Source organism: Perissodus microlepis, chromosome 3 (genome assembly GCF_051167445.1).
Source record: "Perissodus microlepis isolate ML-2025 ecotype Zambia chromosome 3, ASM5116744v1, whole genome shotgun sequence".
NCBI lineage: Eukaryota > Metazoa > Chordata > Actinopteri > Cichliformes > Cichlidae > Perissodus > Perissodus microlepis.
Window position 1 is genome coordinate 24,706,511 of NC_140463.1, and position 16,273 is coordinate 24,722,783.

The 16,273-nt window shown below is 38.7% G+C and overlaps 1 long non-coding RNA gene across 1 annotated transcript; it reads right to left on the reverse strand.

The window, feature by feature from the left end:
- Window positions 1-766: 766 nt before the first annotated feature.
- Window positions 767-13,972, reverse strand: LOC146390692 (uncharacterized). Its single transcript, XR_014799097.1, has 3 exons — window positions 13,731-13,972; window positions 5,098-5,237; window positions 767-1,591 (listed from the first exon to the last, which is right to left on the reverse strand). It is a non-coding gene; the product is annotated as an uncharacterized LOC146390692 (long non-coding RNA).
- Between the last annotated feature and the right edge of the window lie 2,301 nt (window positions 13,973-16,273).

Consider the following 16,273-nt stretch of genomic DNA (forward strand, 5'->3'; position numbering starts at 1 on the left):
CCCAGCCAGAGCCCTAGCACGGAGGCGAAGAACCCCTGAACCCCAAGCCCCCACGCCTGCCCCGGGTCCACTCAGGGGCTACCAGGCCACTAACCTACGTCCGCCAGCACAGACCTTCCCCCAGCCCTGCTGCACGCAGCCACAAGGAGAACACCCTATAAGAGCAACCAGAGCCACTAACCAGGTTATGACCACAACCCCCAGGTTAAGCCCTCCAGGGATAACATGCCTAGGGAACTCTGCTTTTCACTGACTGCCTTCCTGACTTATTGATGTGTTTGTTCCCCATTCCCATTTTACCTTTATGTGGGTTTTTTTTTTGTCTGCTTGTTTTTGTCAAATGTCAATAGATACAGACACAAAAGCCACAAACCTTTTGTATCTGGGTTCATACTACACAAAATCATTTTTGTCTTTATCTGTCTTACCCAGTGTTGCATGTATGGAGGACCATTAATGCCAAACATCAAAAATAGGAATTTAATATGTTTGTTCATAAATACACCATTATCAATAAATCCAGTATCATTTAAAGATACACAAAGATATTGTTAACTTATAAAACTTGCATGAAGGCTAAAAACAGACAACCTGATGGTGTCATGACACAACCCTGTGAAAAGCTATATACACCCCATGACTCAGCAGGTTGTAGACGAACCTTTAGCAAAGATAAATAAAGTTATCGCGTGTCAATTCATTGAGGTTTGTGGTCATTCATTTATGCGCAGCTCTCTGAACGTCCCACGACAGCATTTCAGTCAGCTTGGGGTCGGGACTTTGACTGGACCACTGCAAAACCCTGGTTCTTTTCTTTTTCAGCCATTCTGTTTTAGACTTGCTGCTGTGCTTGGGATCATTCTCCTGTTGCATGATCCAGTTTCAGCCACGCTTTATCTGTCAGACAGACAACCATAAAATCCTCTGCAGAAGTATTCTAGCACCAAGTGTGAGGCTGACTCAATGACTGCAAGGTGTGCAGGTCCCGTGGATGTGAAACAAGACCACATTATTGCCCAACATCTTTGATGGCTGGTTTGAGGTGTTTGTGCTGACATGCTGTATTTCATTTTACCCAAAAGTGGAGTTGTTAGATTAGACTATCCAAAGGACATTGTTCCAGAAGTCCAGACTGTAAATCATTCATATTTTATTTGTTGTGGCAACAAATGAGACTTTATTATTATTATTATGAAAGAAACATTTTTACATAAATACAGAGAACAGGTCTGTTTAACTTGTTACGTGGTTGCTCGGCAACATGATGACGTTATAATATCTTATAAAGACAACCTCACCTCATGTTTATATATTTTTTAAGCATTTTAAAAGAATTCCTGGCAATATTAACTTTTGGCACTTTTAATCCTCCACAGTAAATGAGTAAAGGTGATTATTGTCACTGTGTTTAATGGCAGTCTTCTGGTATGGCGTGTGAAGTATTTAGGGTGTGCTGATGTGCCATTGGCTCAAATCCACTTTCCAATCCATTGCTCTCTGCATTAATCAGGTGTTGAGTCTCTGGTGGTCCTAATCCCTTCTTTAAATAACACACACGTGACTCACAGTTGTGCGCACACACACAACATGTCTGAAAAATAATCAAAACACCAGGAGGAATGAAATTTCATTCAGAAAGGCAGACACACCATTATGCAACATTATATAAACATTATATAAACAAATCACAGAGGCACACGTGACAGCCTGAAAATTACATACATAGATTCACAGAAAAATGCTCACGCCTTGGCAAAATGTAAAATGTAGATCCCCCTCCCCTAGATCCCATTATGCTATTTTTTTAAAATACATCCATGCACTGTCAGGTCTGCCAGGCGCACATTCCCCTGAACGTTTTTTGCTTCTGTTATCGCTTCTACGTTTGATGAGTATACAATAATGTGCATAGCTGTCAATTGTACGCTAGTTGTACACGAGGCCCTGTGAAAATGTCTGGATACCCTCCAGAGCGCAGTCCTGTTAGAGTGTGTGTGTGTGTGTGTGTGTGTCCTTGTTTAAACATCATCATCAAGGGGACCAAATGCTGGTACTTTTGAATTTTAAGGCAAAGGCTCAAAAAGTGGTTTGGGGTCATGGTTGGGGTAAGGGGGCTAGGGACATCATTATGTCAGTCTGATGCCCTCACTAAGATGTGAAAACGAGTATGTGTGTGTGTCTGTATGACACAGAGAGAGAGAGTTGTCTTTGTGTCAAAACCAGCAGTGGTTTTTGACCCTTTGATCTCCTTATCTCTTAATAACCCACAGCTGTTGCGAGCCCCTGTGCAAGCTCACTAGTGTGTGTGCAATCATGTTCCTGGGTGTCAGAGACTCGTGGGTGTCCATAAACCATGTGAACTACAGCAACAGCTGTACGTATGACACACAATTGTGAGAACAGAATACATCCTGCAGTTGAGCTTTTTAGGTATTTAGGTTTCCTTTGCGTCTTTTTGCCTGCAGACAGTTCTGCTTAAAAACGCCCAGATCTCTCTAACAACCCACTAGGCCAAGGGGAAAGATGTGGTTATAAGAAATTTATTGGCTACACATTTGAAGGGATTCACTGCTGCGTTCCTCTTTGTTTATTTGTGTGATTTCACAATATCACATATGGCTGCCACTCTGATAGTTTTGTCACACCTGTTAGATCAGGATAATTACGACAGGTCTTTTTCACAGAAAGACATTTTCACATGTCAGAGCTAGAAAAGCATTTCGGAAAATAATTAAATCATTGCTCCCTAAATTCTTTGGCATGGCCATGACTTGCTGGGACACTTGAATAGAAGTTATGACTTCTACCCTTGTTTTTTCTCTTGTGAAAAGTCTAAATAGGTCTTTGTTTATTCTTCTAATATGGTCCTGCTGGTGATTAATGCATGGATTTTCTTGTTTAACCAAAGAGTTTGATGTCATTACCTCTGCCAGGGAGAGGTTCTGTCTGCAAATATGATAGCTCAAAAAGTCAAATTAATTCAGATAAAACTTTTTAGGGGTGTAGAGTGGAGTCATGTTAACAATCTATTAAAACTTAACTCACTTAATGTCTTATTGGTTGAAAATTGACAAAAAGCCTTGTATCTTAGAAACTATGATTCTCGTGTGTTGTCAACATATAGAAAGTAGTGTATAAAAGTAAAAAAATCACTTGAATCATGTCACCTTTGACCTCTGACCTTTCCTTCGAGGAATAGATTGATCTGATGGACAAAGTGATAATAATGGTATAAAACAATCTTTCTTACTGCCATTGTTTGTATTGAGAACATAGGCATAAAGGCTATGATGCATGGAGATGCTAAATATCACATTATTTTATTATGACTGTTATGCAGATTACAGTAACAAGTTATAACCATTACAAAACATTCAGAAACATTTCATGTATATTCAAATTGTTAAACAGACATTTGTGTTCAAAAACGTTTTCATGTGATGTTGATTTCTAAACATCTAAATGAATTTTCCCAAACAATGGAATGAATGTTACATGTGTAGTACATCTACATAATTGGGGGTACAATTATTATTTTTTAATTTATCTCAAGTATATTAGAATGGTTTTTAACTGGGTAAATAACAAAATCCTGCACATTGAACTTATGTTTCCTCCTGTTTCTCCTAAAAGTAAATACTGGCAAGAGAGTAAGCTGCCTTGGAGGATGTTTAACACTCTCACAGTGCTTCCTGTTTTTTATTTGGGAGTGGTTGTTTTGCTTAAACTAACTGAGGACGCTCCAGAGACAACCTTAAACGGGTTACTGACTGCATAAGTGTCTTAGCAGCTGTGGTCCCCGCTCACAAAGAAAAGGTTTTAACATCAGGTGGGATGCTCATAGCCAGTGGTAAATATATTGGTGAATATATTAGTATTAGAAGTTATTTCCTCTCTCTTACTGAGGACAAAAAAAAATGTCTGACCTTTTAGAGCAGCAGGAAGCCTCAGCTTTTGACTCGCGTGGATTACTGAACTGGTTATATTTAATGTGAGAATCTACAGTTTTAGCAGTATAAACTGCTAATTCACGCAAATATCTCATCAGCCAATCATATGGCAGCAACTTAGTGCATGTAGGCATATAGACACGGTCAACATGATCCACTGAAGTTGAAAGTGATCATCAGGATAGAAAGAATGGCAATTCAAGTGAATTTTCAGTGTGCGTGGTTGTTGATGTCAGACAGACTGGTCTGAGTATCTGCTGATCTGCTGGGATTTTCCCACACTGTGTGAGCAGCAGTTTTCTGCTTGAAATGCCTTATACCAGGAAGTCAGAAATGAATGACAAGACTGATTCAAGCTGATAGGGAGAAAACAGGGACTCAAATGACGAGCCATGACAACATAGGGATCTAGAAGAGCATCTTGGAACGGACAACACGTGTAACCCTGAATCAGATGGTTTATGGCAGCAGGAGAGCTGGGTAAGAACAGAAAACTTAAGCTACAGGTCATATGAATTCATCCCAATTGGTGATGAGTCTAAAGTGATGAAATCAGATTTGCCAAGAACTTCCATGAGTCTGAATGTGATGTAAACACTTTGAAAGCGTCGATCCAGGCTGTCTCCTGCCACTGGTTAAGTCGCTGGTGTAATGGTATGAGAGATATTTTTTGGCACACTTTAGCGTGCTAGTATCAACTGAACATAATTTGCCACAGCCTACCTAAGCTTGTTGCTGACCCTTTCAATCTCATTATGGCCTTAGTGTACACAACGTCTGATGGCTGCTTCAGCAGGATAACCCACCATGTCAAAAAGTTTAAATCGTCTCAAAGTGATTGCTCGAAGAGTTCAGTGTGTGCAAAGGGCCACAGTCAAAACCGCACCTTTGGAATGTGGTGGAACGAGAGCTTAACATCATAGATATGCAAAGCTACTCATGTATATATCATGTATATATCTATCTACTTAGCACTTTTAATTCTTATTCTTATTTTTATTTTCATGTCTATTTAAGCGTAATTTATGACAGTATGTTTGCACTGAAGCACCGCAGCAATTTCCTAATGTTGTAAACCTGCTCAACATTTGGCAATAAAACCCTTTCTGATTCTGATTCTGATTCTATAGGCTGTAAAAACACCTACCGTGTTTCTGAATAATTTCCTGGGTGAGGGCTTTCTTGGAAAGGAAAATTTCTCTCTGTCACGTGTTCTTTCGAGTGCGTTGAGTGTATGTTTGTTCTTGTTTTTTCTTAGATCCATATTTCAATACAGCGCCCCTTCACCTGCAAATGGAAAAGAAAACAAATGTAGAATGAATAGATGCTGAACAGACAACAAAGCAGGAGCATGAATAGAGAATAAAAAATGGTCATCATCTTTTTTTCTTTGATAAAGCAAAGGACTGAAGGCATGAAAGTGGTGTAGTTAATTGTGTGACTGACGTCTTGGCTGATAGAGAAGGTCTTATCCATCAAAGCAACGCTCAGCAAAGTTCAAACATATAGTTTGAGAAAACAGGCAAAATTGACTCAAAGAAACTTGGTGTGAGGAATATGAAAGAAGGGTAATTACCTCTGAAGGGGAGAATTAGAGACAATTATTTCTGGCAGATAATTGTCTTTTTACAGTGAGAATGGATCAAATGGTCAAGGATATTTAATTGCTGGAGCATGAAAAGTGATGTGACTCAGCTGAGCACGTCTTTTGTTGCACTCAAACATGAAAACACAGTCACTAACATTCTCTGTGGAGAAAACATGACTTATAACTGCAGCTTGTTTACTCAGGGTTAGGGTTCTTTATTTACAGCCATCAACACATTGTGATGAGTGGCATTGTTACAACGCTTTAAACAGAAAGTGGAAAAAAAGTGTTGTGCTAAATGGCGTAAGGGTTGCCTGTGAATAATTAACAGTTTTGTTTAAAAGCTCAGTCATTACAAAATCAAGTCTACATATCAATGTGAGTATTCTTTTTTAAAATATTGTTTTAATTCACTATTTAAAAATTATGGTAAATGGCCTGTATTTGTATGGCACTTTACTAGTCCCTAAGGACCCCAAAGCACTTTACACATCCAGTCATCCACCCATTCACACATACATTCACACACTAATAAAATATGTCTATAAAAATGCAGTTTGGAATCACTTTTCTTGGGAAGTAAATCTATTTTAACACATCCTCCAGTTGCAGAGCTACAAAATAATCTCCAGCAGGAAACTGGTGTAAATGTGTCTGACTGAGGGTGGACAGAGGGCCCAGTGTCATATACTGAGCCCTGTGCTCACTATCCGGCATCGTGGCGCCTGATTGGCACATGCCATAGATTACCAAAATTGGCAGGTTCACCTCTGGCACCCTGTGCTTTTCACAGGTGAGAGCAGGTTCACCCTGAGCACAAGTGACAAACGTTAAAGAGTCCTCCCTGTCTAGGATGTGTACATCCTCATCATTGAAAGAGTGTCCACTGGCCTGTAGGTGTAAATAGACTACAGAGTCCTGGCCTGACGAGGTAGCTCTTCTGTGTTGTGCCATCCGCTTTGCCAGAGGTTGTTTGGTTTCCCCGATGTATAAATCCTGGCAATCCTCCTGGCACTTAACAGCGTACACTATGTTACTCTGTTTGTTTCGGGGGTCCTTGGGGTGGACCAGTTTTTGGCGAAGCGTGTTTTGGGGTTTAAAAGTCACAGAGACCCGGTGTTTAGAAATAATGCGTCTCAACTGCTCCGATACTCCTGACACATATGGGATCACTACAGGTTTTCACTTGGGCAGCGGTTGTCCTTCTCTCCTGGATCGGCTGGAGCTTTCTTTAGGTGCCTTTCCAGCTTTGACAAAAGTCCAGCTGGGATAACCACATTTACTCAGGGCCTAAGGGAACAATTACTCATTGACTGGCCCCTCACGAAGTCCAGTAAAACATCTCTGGTAGATTATGTTTTGGTTCCTCACACACTACCAGATCCAGTGATACCTTGTTCCAGATTTGGGAGGAACACCTACAAGACACCGTTTGTCACCTCATTAGGAATATGCCCCGACATTGTCAGGCATGAATACATGCAAGTGAAGGCCATACGAACTACGAAGAACCAAGTGAAGGAATGACTTCAGCCTTGTGTGTACTGATAATTTTCAACAAACAATGCGATATCTGTTTGTTCCTAACACATTACCCAGTCCATATCAGTATAGATATCCAGCCTAATTTTTTAACCACTGGGATCAGATATGATTTCAGAGTGTTTAAGTACATCCCGGTGAATAAGGCAAAATAAGAGAAGATGTTGTGATTTCAAAATGAGTTTAACAGAAAGTAAAACAATAAATTCGGATTAGTTATAGATAAAAAACAGTAATGGAAGCAAATTTTCATTAAGTTGTGAGATCTGAATCAGATCAAAAATAGGTTTAGATCCTGGGGTAGTTCTCCCTCAGAGGCAAAGCTTCACTGTAAATCAGTACAAAGCAGTTCTGAGTTGTCATCCCTTTTTCCTGAAATGAAATATTTCAATCCTGATGAAAGCACTCATCCATGGTTTGACAAGTGTAAAGACTGTCACAGTGACATGCTTTCACAGTCACAAGATTTCAAAGGAACTCAGCACCTGTGGGAGGTTTCGGTGGCATTCATATCATTATTAGCAGTGCAGACATTCAGAGAATCAATGACAAGTTGCAGAGAAGATATATAATATAATACATCACTAAGCTGTTTCCAGGAAAGGGATCACACCTTTATAACCCAGGAGTTTCATTTCATTTCCATGAATAAGGAAAAAAAGTAAATAAAAGAAAATAATCAAATTTGAGTTGCAGTTTATTCTTGTGGCAGTCTGGGGTACTAAAAATGACAATAAAAAACACACATGAATAAATTAGACAAAGCTAATAAAGATCAAATTTTTCACAAATACAAGATCTCTCATACCATACGTTCTTCTCAGAGTTGTTTTTGAAAGCACTGTAAATAAAATAAAAATGCACAGGTTCGTCAGTGAAGAGAAGGGGTCTCTGGGATTTTTGTGTTACAATATATCTACTCATAGCCACAATACTGGTAGGAGGAATGTGTGCTCCACTACATATGACAACAGCACAGATTTAACTAATTTCACAAATGCATGCTCCCTGAGTGTGCAAATGGCTGTTTGGTCTTTTTGAATGCACCCACACATACACACTAAAAGACCAGAATCCCTGGAAAAGTGAACGAGCATCATGAAATAGTAAGCTGACAGCTGGCAAATCATACACATGATAAGTGAGTGGAGGTCACATTGAATAAGTGCAGAGAAAAGTGAATGGCTTTGTTAGTGTGCGCGCACAGTGGGATATCGCCTGTTATATTCTATTTCTGGCATTCAAACATGTCACCCATCTGTTACACAGCGATGCCAGGTGGGTGAAAATGAGTGGCATAAGCCCCACAAGAATGAGTGTGTATGCAAATATTTCTCTGAGCCTTTGTGTGTGTGTTTGTATATCTTCCTCTGTGAGTAATAAATACCCTCAGTGGGGAATCTGAGGCAGTAATGAAGGAACATTCATCAGACTGCTTTATTTAATTAAAATGGTTTTCACCATCACAATCATGTCTTCATTAGGGGTTACTCTGGGGAAAAAAAGCAAAACAGAAACACCCAATCCAGATCTAGAGTTGTTTATGAAAACCTTCCATTTGTCAAAAAATGCTTTGCTTTTTAGCGTTTTAAAAGGCTTTTTCAGCTCTGAAAGATTTCAGCTGCCAAATGGTATTCCAATATGAGCTCAGTTACAATAATCTGCCTGAAGGGTTAAAAATAATCAACCAAACGAAAAACTGCCTCAGAGCTACAGTGTACATGATAAGAGTATTTCTACAGATATTTGTAGTCTGCCAAAAAACAGGCCTCGTTTTGTTTACACACTGAAAAAAAAACATCTGTGAAGAACAATGTCCTGTTCATTTTTGATGCCTCTATTTTTATGAGGGTTTTTAGTGTTACTGTAAATGAAAGATGGTTAAAAAACAAACAAACAAACAAACAAATACAGGAAATTCTGTCATACCTGGCTCTGGGCTTTGTTCTGTCATTTATTGTTTCTTTTTGATTCTTAGTTTGTTGTAGTTTCACAGTGTGGACTTTTGAACCTCTTTAGAGATATCCGGTCTTTAAGTCTGACGTTCATGTCTGGGCCCAAACTGGTCCCTAAGTCAAACGATCACTGCGGCATCACTGAGAGTTGAAAAACTGCCTATTCTTTCATCTGTAATAAAATGTTCAGTGTGGCTGCTCTACCAGGTGTAACAATTAAGTTTAACATCCAGGCATCCATGAAAACGGAATTTATGACATTTAACGGAGTTAGAAGTTAGCAGGGAGTTAACTTGCTAGCTTTCATCTAAATATAAAATACCATATTCTGACTGAGGGATTTATGAAACAAATTAAAACGTACAGCTCTGCAATCTCTTCCAACTAGGGATGGGTATCGTTTAGGTTTTATCCGATACCGGTGCCAAACCGGTACTTTAGAAACGGTGCCGGTGCATAAACGGTGCTCGAACACAAACTTTGTCCAAAAACCTCCCATGTTTAGCTGTTTTTTTGTAAAAAGATAACAATGTTAGCCTTTTCTGCATCTATAGGGCATATATGGTATCACTCTAGGCTGGAAGCAGTGCTTAATCAATGGAAAAAAAAACAAACTTTGTCCAAAAACCTCTCTTGTTTAGCTGTTTTCCACTTTTTCTTTGGTCATTTTAGCCTTTTTGGCTAGGATGAAGGGAGTATCTGCCATCAAACAAGAAGACAGCCGCATGTAACTACGACGGTGTTTGCTAGTTTACCTTACGTGCATTCGTTTAATGCAGGGGCCAGGACTCTACTCTTCGGCTTCTTGGGGAATGTTGCTAACTCCGGGTCCAATAACAGGCACCACACCCGCACTCGGAGGGAGGTCTTGCAGCAAGCTATCAAATATGGTGCATTTCTCGGCTTTTAAAAAAACGCTATCGTCGTCAGATGTTTCATCAGATTCTATCCTACTATCCTCGGAAAGGTAAAATGATTGGCTAGAATCCAAAGTGTCTGACATCTCTGGAAAAAAAAAAGCAACGAAATAAAGCACCGAAATGTGCGCTGCTTTTCGGTCTGGTTACTACCGTTTATGTCAGAACCGGTGCCAGGTACCCATCCCTACTTCCAACATAAATGAAGACAGGAAAGTAAACAGCAGTGACGTTTGTAGGGTTACTGAAGTTGGGCTAGCTGGTATATAATGATGTGCTACGTGATCGCTAGCGTGACGAAGCTATGTTAGCATAATATAAACAGTGAAGCTGGAGGATGAACGCTAACGAACGGAGGACGTTTTTCCACTTGATAAAAGTTAATGTGAGGGTTCCCAATGGTTAGGGACAAATGCACTTGCATGGCAGGATGCTGTAAACGGACCAAACGTCAGTCAGGAGAACAACTGAGATAATCCATCCACAATACGAGGTTAGTCATTAATATACTGCTGCGTGGGCTGGGCTGTAATTACATCGTAAAGGTTTAGAAACGGAGCTTTAAAATAATTAGCCGTAATAAAAACCGAGAGAGGCCGACAGTGATCACTGACTGTTTTTAGGGGATTGTTGAGATGAAATAGAACAAGATACAAAGCATTGAAAACACAACAGCCTCATTAAATGCAGACTACTTTGGGCCTGGAAGCAGGATTCATCACGTCATGACTTAAAGACCAGATTGCTGGATTGGTTTCGTTATGTTTACATTCTCTTCAGTTTGTTGTCAAATCTCATTCACTGTTTGGTGTTAGCTACTTCCTGTTTTGCTTTGCTTGTGTGCATTGCGTTTTGCTTCCCCCGTCTTGTTAGTTTGACTCTGTTCACCTGTGTCTTGTTTTCCCCAATTATATATTTACTGTATGCTGTATTTAAGCCCTCAGTTTTCCTCAGTGACTTGTTTTTTTTTTCTAGAACTGTTGATTTCTCTTAGCCTGTCTCTTTCTCCCTTCTTCTCTCTTAATTTACAGACTTTGTTATTTTACAACTTGCTGCTAAGAAGTTTTTTCCCCTGCAACCAGGATTTTCTGTTTCTACCGTAAAGACCAGTTTTGTTATTTCTACTCAGTATTTTCTTTCAACCCTTTATTTATCCAGGTAATTTATCCAGAAGAATTCATGACTGAAATACAGTGGAAATCATTAAAACGGGAAGCTGAATTACCAAATAATGCTAAGCTCTTTGAAATTCAAATCTTATTTCTAAGAGAGAACCTGGTATTCCTCATGTTCGAAAATGTATGGATGCAACAATTTCTATGTTTTATTGTGCTCTTAAAATGTATAAAGCACTTTTATGTGCACATCTAAACATGATGAACAATAATGATGAAGGTGAGTGGCAACTTCCTGGATCCAACTTTCAGATGACTTACAGAATGCAAAGAGCATGTACAGTATTAAAGCTCAGCAAAATCAAAATCAACTGATCTGACGCGTCCATATGACTAAAAGCATTTGCACCAAAAACTGATTGTGGATCCAGAGTTAAGGAAACATAATCATACTTACAATCATACATAGTTTAGATGATGAATGTAATCAAATGTAACTCAGGTTATTTTCTGCAGCTACACTTAACAGATGCACTATAATGCAAAATGCCTGACACGCAATTTCCTAGAAGCCTCACGTGTATGCCGTGGAAAGAACTGTGAATGCTGAGTACAGTGAAAGAAAACAGGCTTTGCTACAGAAGCAGATTAGGGCCACTGGGGGGAAAAGTGGGCACGTCTTCTTTTTTTCTTTTCCAGAATTCTGAGATTAAAGTCACTTTAATCTCAGAATTCTGGAAAAGAGAAAATAAAGATTTGCCCGTTCCCCCCATTCTTATGGCTCCTTTCAAGTAAACTAAAACGTCACTAAAACTAAACTCATCAGTGTCCATGTCAGAAACCTTCCAACTTTTACATCAATAGCTGTGTACTTAGCAACCTGTTTAACTACCTACATTAAAAAAAAAAAGCTTATATAAAAGCTTGTGGTTGCAGCGTCATGCATTAGTCTGAACAAGTGACTGATGTAACAAAGGCAAGGCAGGGAGCTAGATTAAAGAAGAATGCAGTAAGGGCACATTCTCTAAGAGTCACAACAGGTGTGCAAATACAGTGGACCTGTCCTGAGTGGGGTTGACTGAGGGTTAAGTGTAACGCAACATCAGAATGCAAGGCAGGTATTTGTGTGGGAGCAGTGGCTCACATCAGGCGACAAGATGATTATGTCAGATATCAATAATGGTAGCTGCTGGTGAAGAATTTATTGAGTTACTGACACGATAAGCTATGCAAACATTACGATTTAACATCAGTTTACGATGGACAGCGAGATGGAGTTTGTCTTCTTGTGTTTATACCTGGACATCGTTAGACACATTCAACATGATTGTAAAGGAGTCCAGAAAGACTCAAGTAGACCAGTAACTCAAATTTTTGCAACCAGCCCACTTTTGAAGATTAGTCGCAAAATTGGCCACCCCTATGAACACTGTTTGGTAAATACAGTCACATGCTATTTTGTCCTGATTGGTAAATCTGGTGCATTTTTCCTAATCCCACACTTTATTTTTACTCTCAATATACACTTTCATTGCAGCTGCCCTTAAAAAGGACCTGATATTACCTTATGCTTAGGGAGAGAATGGGATAGTGTAATGGTAAGTCTACACACCTGGTGGATTCCCACCTGGTATCCAGTAGGGGTCCTGGCTAGACCCCCCCATGCTAAAAAAACTAGCCCTGGAATGGCGCGGCTACGTCTGCAGCCTGTCCGCAGCTCTGACACAAGCATTTCACTACATGTTGTACTGTGTGTGAATTTTATTTTTATTTTTTTACTAGTACCGTATGTGTTTAATGGTTAAATGTTAAAGTTAATGTTGACTTTAATTTGCTGTGATATAAAAGTGTTGCAGTCTGTAGTGATAAAAATAAATAAATAAATAAAAGCAACAGCAGTATAAAAATCTGGAATGATTGGAATTTAAATTATTTATTTGTGTTACCTTTTGACATCTATAATCCTATTTAACATTTTTGGTTTTTAATGGCCTGAAAAGTATTAATGCTCTCATACTTCAAACCTGTGACTGAATACTATGGGATAGGTCTGACATTTTCGTATTTGACAAACTGGAATACTGATAATACCGGTTTGTTAGCGTGGGAAAGCACCTAAGGCTCTACAGTCAGGATCAAATTCAAGTCAGTGTCTTTCCAGCTGATGCTTGTTTACAGTAGGAGTCCAGGACTGAACTGCCAGCCTGCTCCTGAGCACCTGAGCCACAGTCTCCCCTAATGGCTGAAAACATCTGTGCACAAAGACAGTGCATATATATAAAACTTTTTAATTGTTCAAACATTAGCATGGCACATTGCACCATTTAATGTCCACTGCATGCTATAAATTAGTCATAGATAAACAGGCATGTTGCTTTGCTTTACTGAAGTGCCATTTATACAGAATAAAGCGTGTTCATTATTTTAACTGTCAAATTCTTATTCTTATTCTAAAAAATATAATAAAGAATATTACAATATCTTTCTCATAATATTCAAAGTTGTGACATAGACCTCAGTTTATAGTTGAAATGAAGAACAGCAGCCGCAGAGATAAAAGTTCCGCAAGTGTCCCTGAACACAACACACATTTTAGATCCACAAGGAAATGATTATCTAACTAAAAAAAAAAGAGTCAGGCGGCTTTTGCTTTATCCACTCACCTGATAGTCATCCCCTTTGGGCTTTACAGGATACACACTTGACTGAATCCTTCCTTTGTCTGTTTTAAACACTGTCGAGTAACTGAGTGAGTGATATGGCTTATCAGAATATTGGAAAATCAAGGGAGTCCCGCAAAGACCAGAACACAGAGAGTGCTGTGCCCTGCGGCAAAACTAGAAGTCTATGGTGTGCTGGAGAATCTCCCGCTGTAAAAACACTCAAAATGCTTCGGCTATGCTGGCTTGCCTTCGCTTAGAATACAACAAATTTAAACGCATCTGCTGTGATAGAGAGGACGTTATGCAACAATAAAGGTCGGCAACTTGAGGTTAGTTTGTTATGAAATACTAGTGTTCAAACTGGTATGACATATTTAAAGCAATCAAACTATGATAATGGAATAATAATAGACTGATAAAGGAAGTTCTTGTGTTACAGGAGAAAGATTAAAAATAATATAGCCTACAATAAACAAACAAAAGAATTCAAGTAAAAGTGACACATGGACATAATGAAAGGCTTGAATTTTTAGATTAAGTTAAGGGGAAGTAAAATGCACACTGTTTGTTTCAGTGCAAAATCTATGAGATGATTTTTTTTCTTCTTTGTCTTAAAGAATTTTCCAAGTCTGGGATACGTTAAATACTTTTTTATCTTTGTTACATTGCAGTGAAAACAAATATTGGACACACTTTATAATGTCACACAATGAACCATTAAGGTATTAGGAAGCGGTTAATTCATTTATATATCATTACACCTCCTTTTGTGTGTCTTTCATAAATACAGATATGTTACACCATGTCCAGATATCAACTAGTCATAATCACAATAATATCTGTATCTATAAATGACATACTGAAAAGTAATGATATATTATTGAATTAAAAACTTGCTAACAGCTTATTAGTTAATTAATAAACCATTAATAACGTTTTTTTTATTTATGTTTAATAGTGTGACATTGTTATAAAGTGCTGCCCAAATATTAAGAGAAACCTACAAAATAAACTAAATACATTATAAGATAGTTAATTGTTTTATTTGCCATTAACTAATAAAAATCAAAATAAATAGATAACGAATTAAAGTATCTATTAAATTGATTAAAATATTGAATCTGATCTTTAATTCATTATTTCATGGTTTCTGTGCGTCAGGTCATCATGGCCTCGCCCCTTAAAGTCAGGGGGTGTGGTTGATTCTGATATAGTCAAAACCAGGTGTGCAGTGGAATTTGAGTGCATGGGGTTTGTACACGCACACCTGCTGCTTTGCAGATACACCCAGGAATCCAGACATCTGAGAGGACACACCTCACAGTGAGAGAGCAGCAGACTCAATGACATCAGCTCGGCTTCCCTGTTTACTTTACTACCTTTTCAACCTGATGATTAATCCCTGCAATGAAAGGAGGTCATAAAAGACCTAATGACTTTTGTTCTTTTACATTTTATTCACAAATTTATAAGCACTTTGGGCAAGATGCTCAGCCATAAAAGATCCATTAGGGTGGAATTATTTTGAAAGGTCATAAACACCGGCTCGCTCGGAAGAAAGTGCACCAGTATATTAGGCTAAATATTACTGATTAATCAACTGTTCTCTTCTCTCCTAAAAACATTTTAGGAGAAAACAATTATACATCAATGCGTAACTTATTCTCAAAGAAGACAAAACAGATTATATGTTAATTTTCTCTCTCTCCCTGGACGTTTCCAACACTTATAACGGATGGTGTTTACAGTGTAATCAAATACATATAAAAAACAATAATTTACTTGACATCACTCTTCAGGAAATCTACAAATAGCATCAGCATGCTGCTCCAGATGTTTGAGTTCCCGGTGAAAATGTTCTCATTTTCCTTCCTGTGTTAAAATATTTTAGTTTTCATTGAAAATGAGCTGTTATAAGCAGGTAAAACACAACTGAAAATCAGGAAATAAAGATGAGTGAACGATTCTCCTCAAAATGTGCCAGCAGTGCTCCAGTTAGCCACTAAGGTTCACTAAAACTATACAGTTAGAGCTTAACTTTAAGCCCAGCCAAACAGATTTGCTCAAATAAACAAAACACAGAAACGCACAAACTATCACCCATCAGATATCACCTGAGTGTGTTATATCCTGTGTCTCCCTCGCACTGAGAGATGACGGTGAGTGGGGGACCTGAAAACAGCGTGCCAGAAGCAATTCTGACCCAAGCCAAGAATTCCATCCTAACCACCTATATTAAATTAGAACTATTTAATATCATGAAATATTGAGTCCTGACATGAAAACGTAACAGCTGGAATTATTTCAAATATTTTTATTGAAGCTGGTAGTAGGAAACCTCCTGTGTGTTTCCCACACTCGCTGAAACGGTAGCTCAGGTGCCTTTATAATCTTATAACTTCTCCAGCTTTTCCCTCTGGGTACTCCGGCTTCCTCCCACAGTCCAAAGACATAAAGTTAGTGGGAACAGATTAATTGGTAACTCTAAATTGCCCATAGGTGTGAATGTGAGTGTGAATAGTCGTCTTTCTCTATGCGTTAGC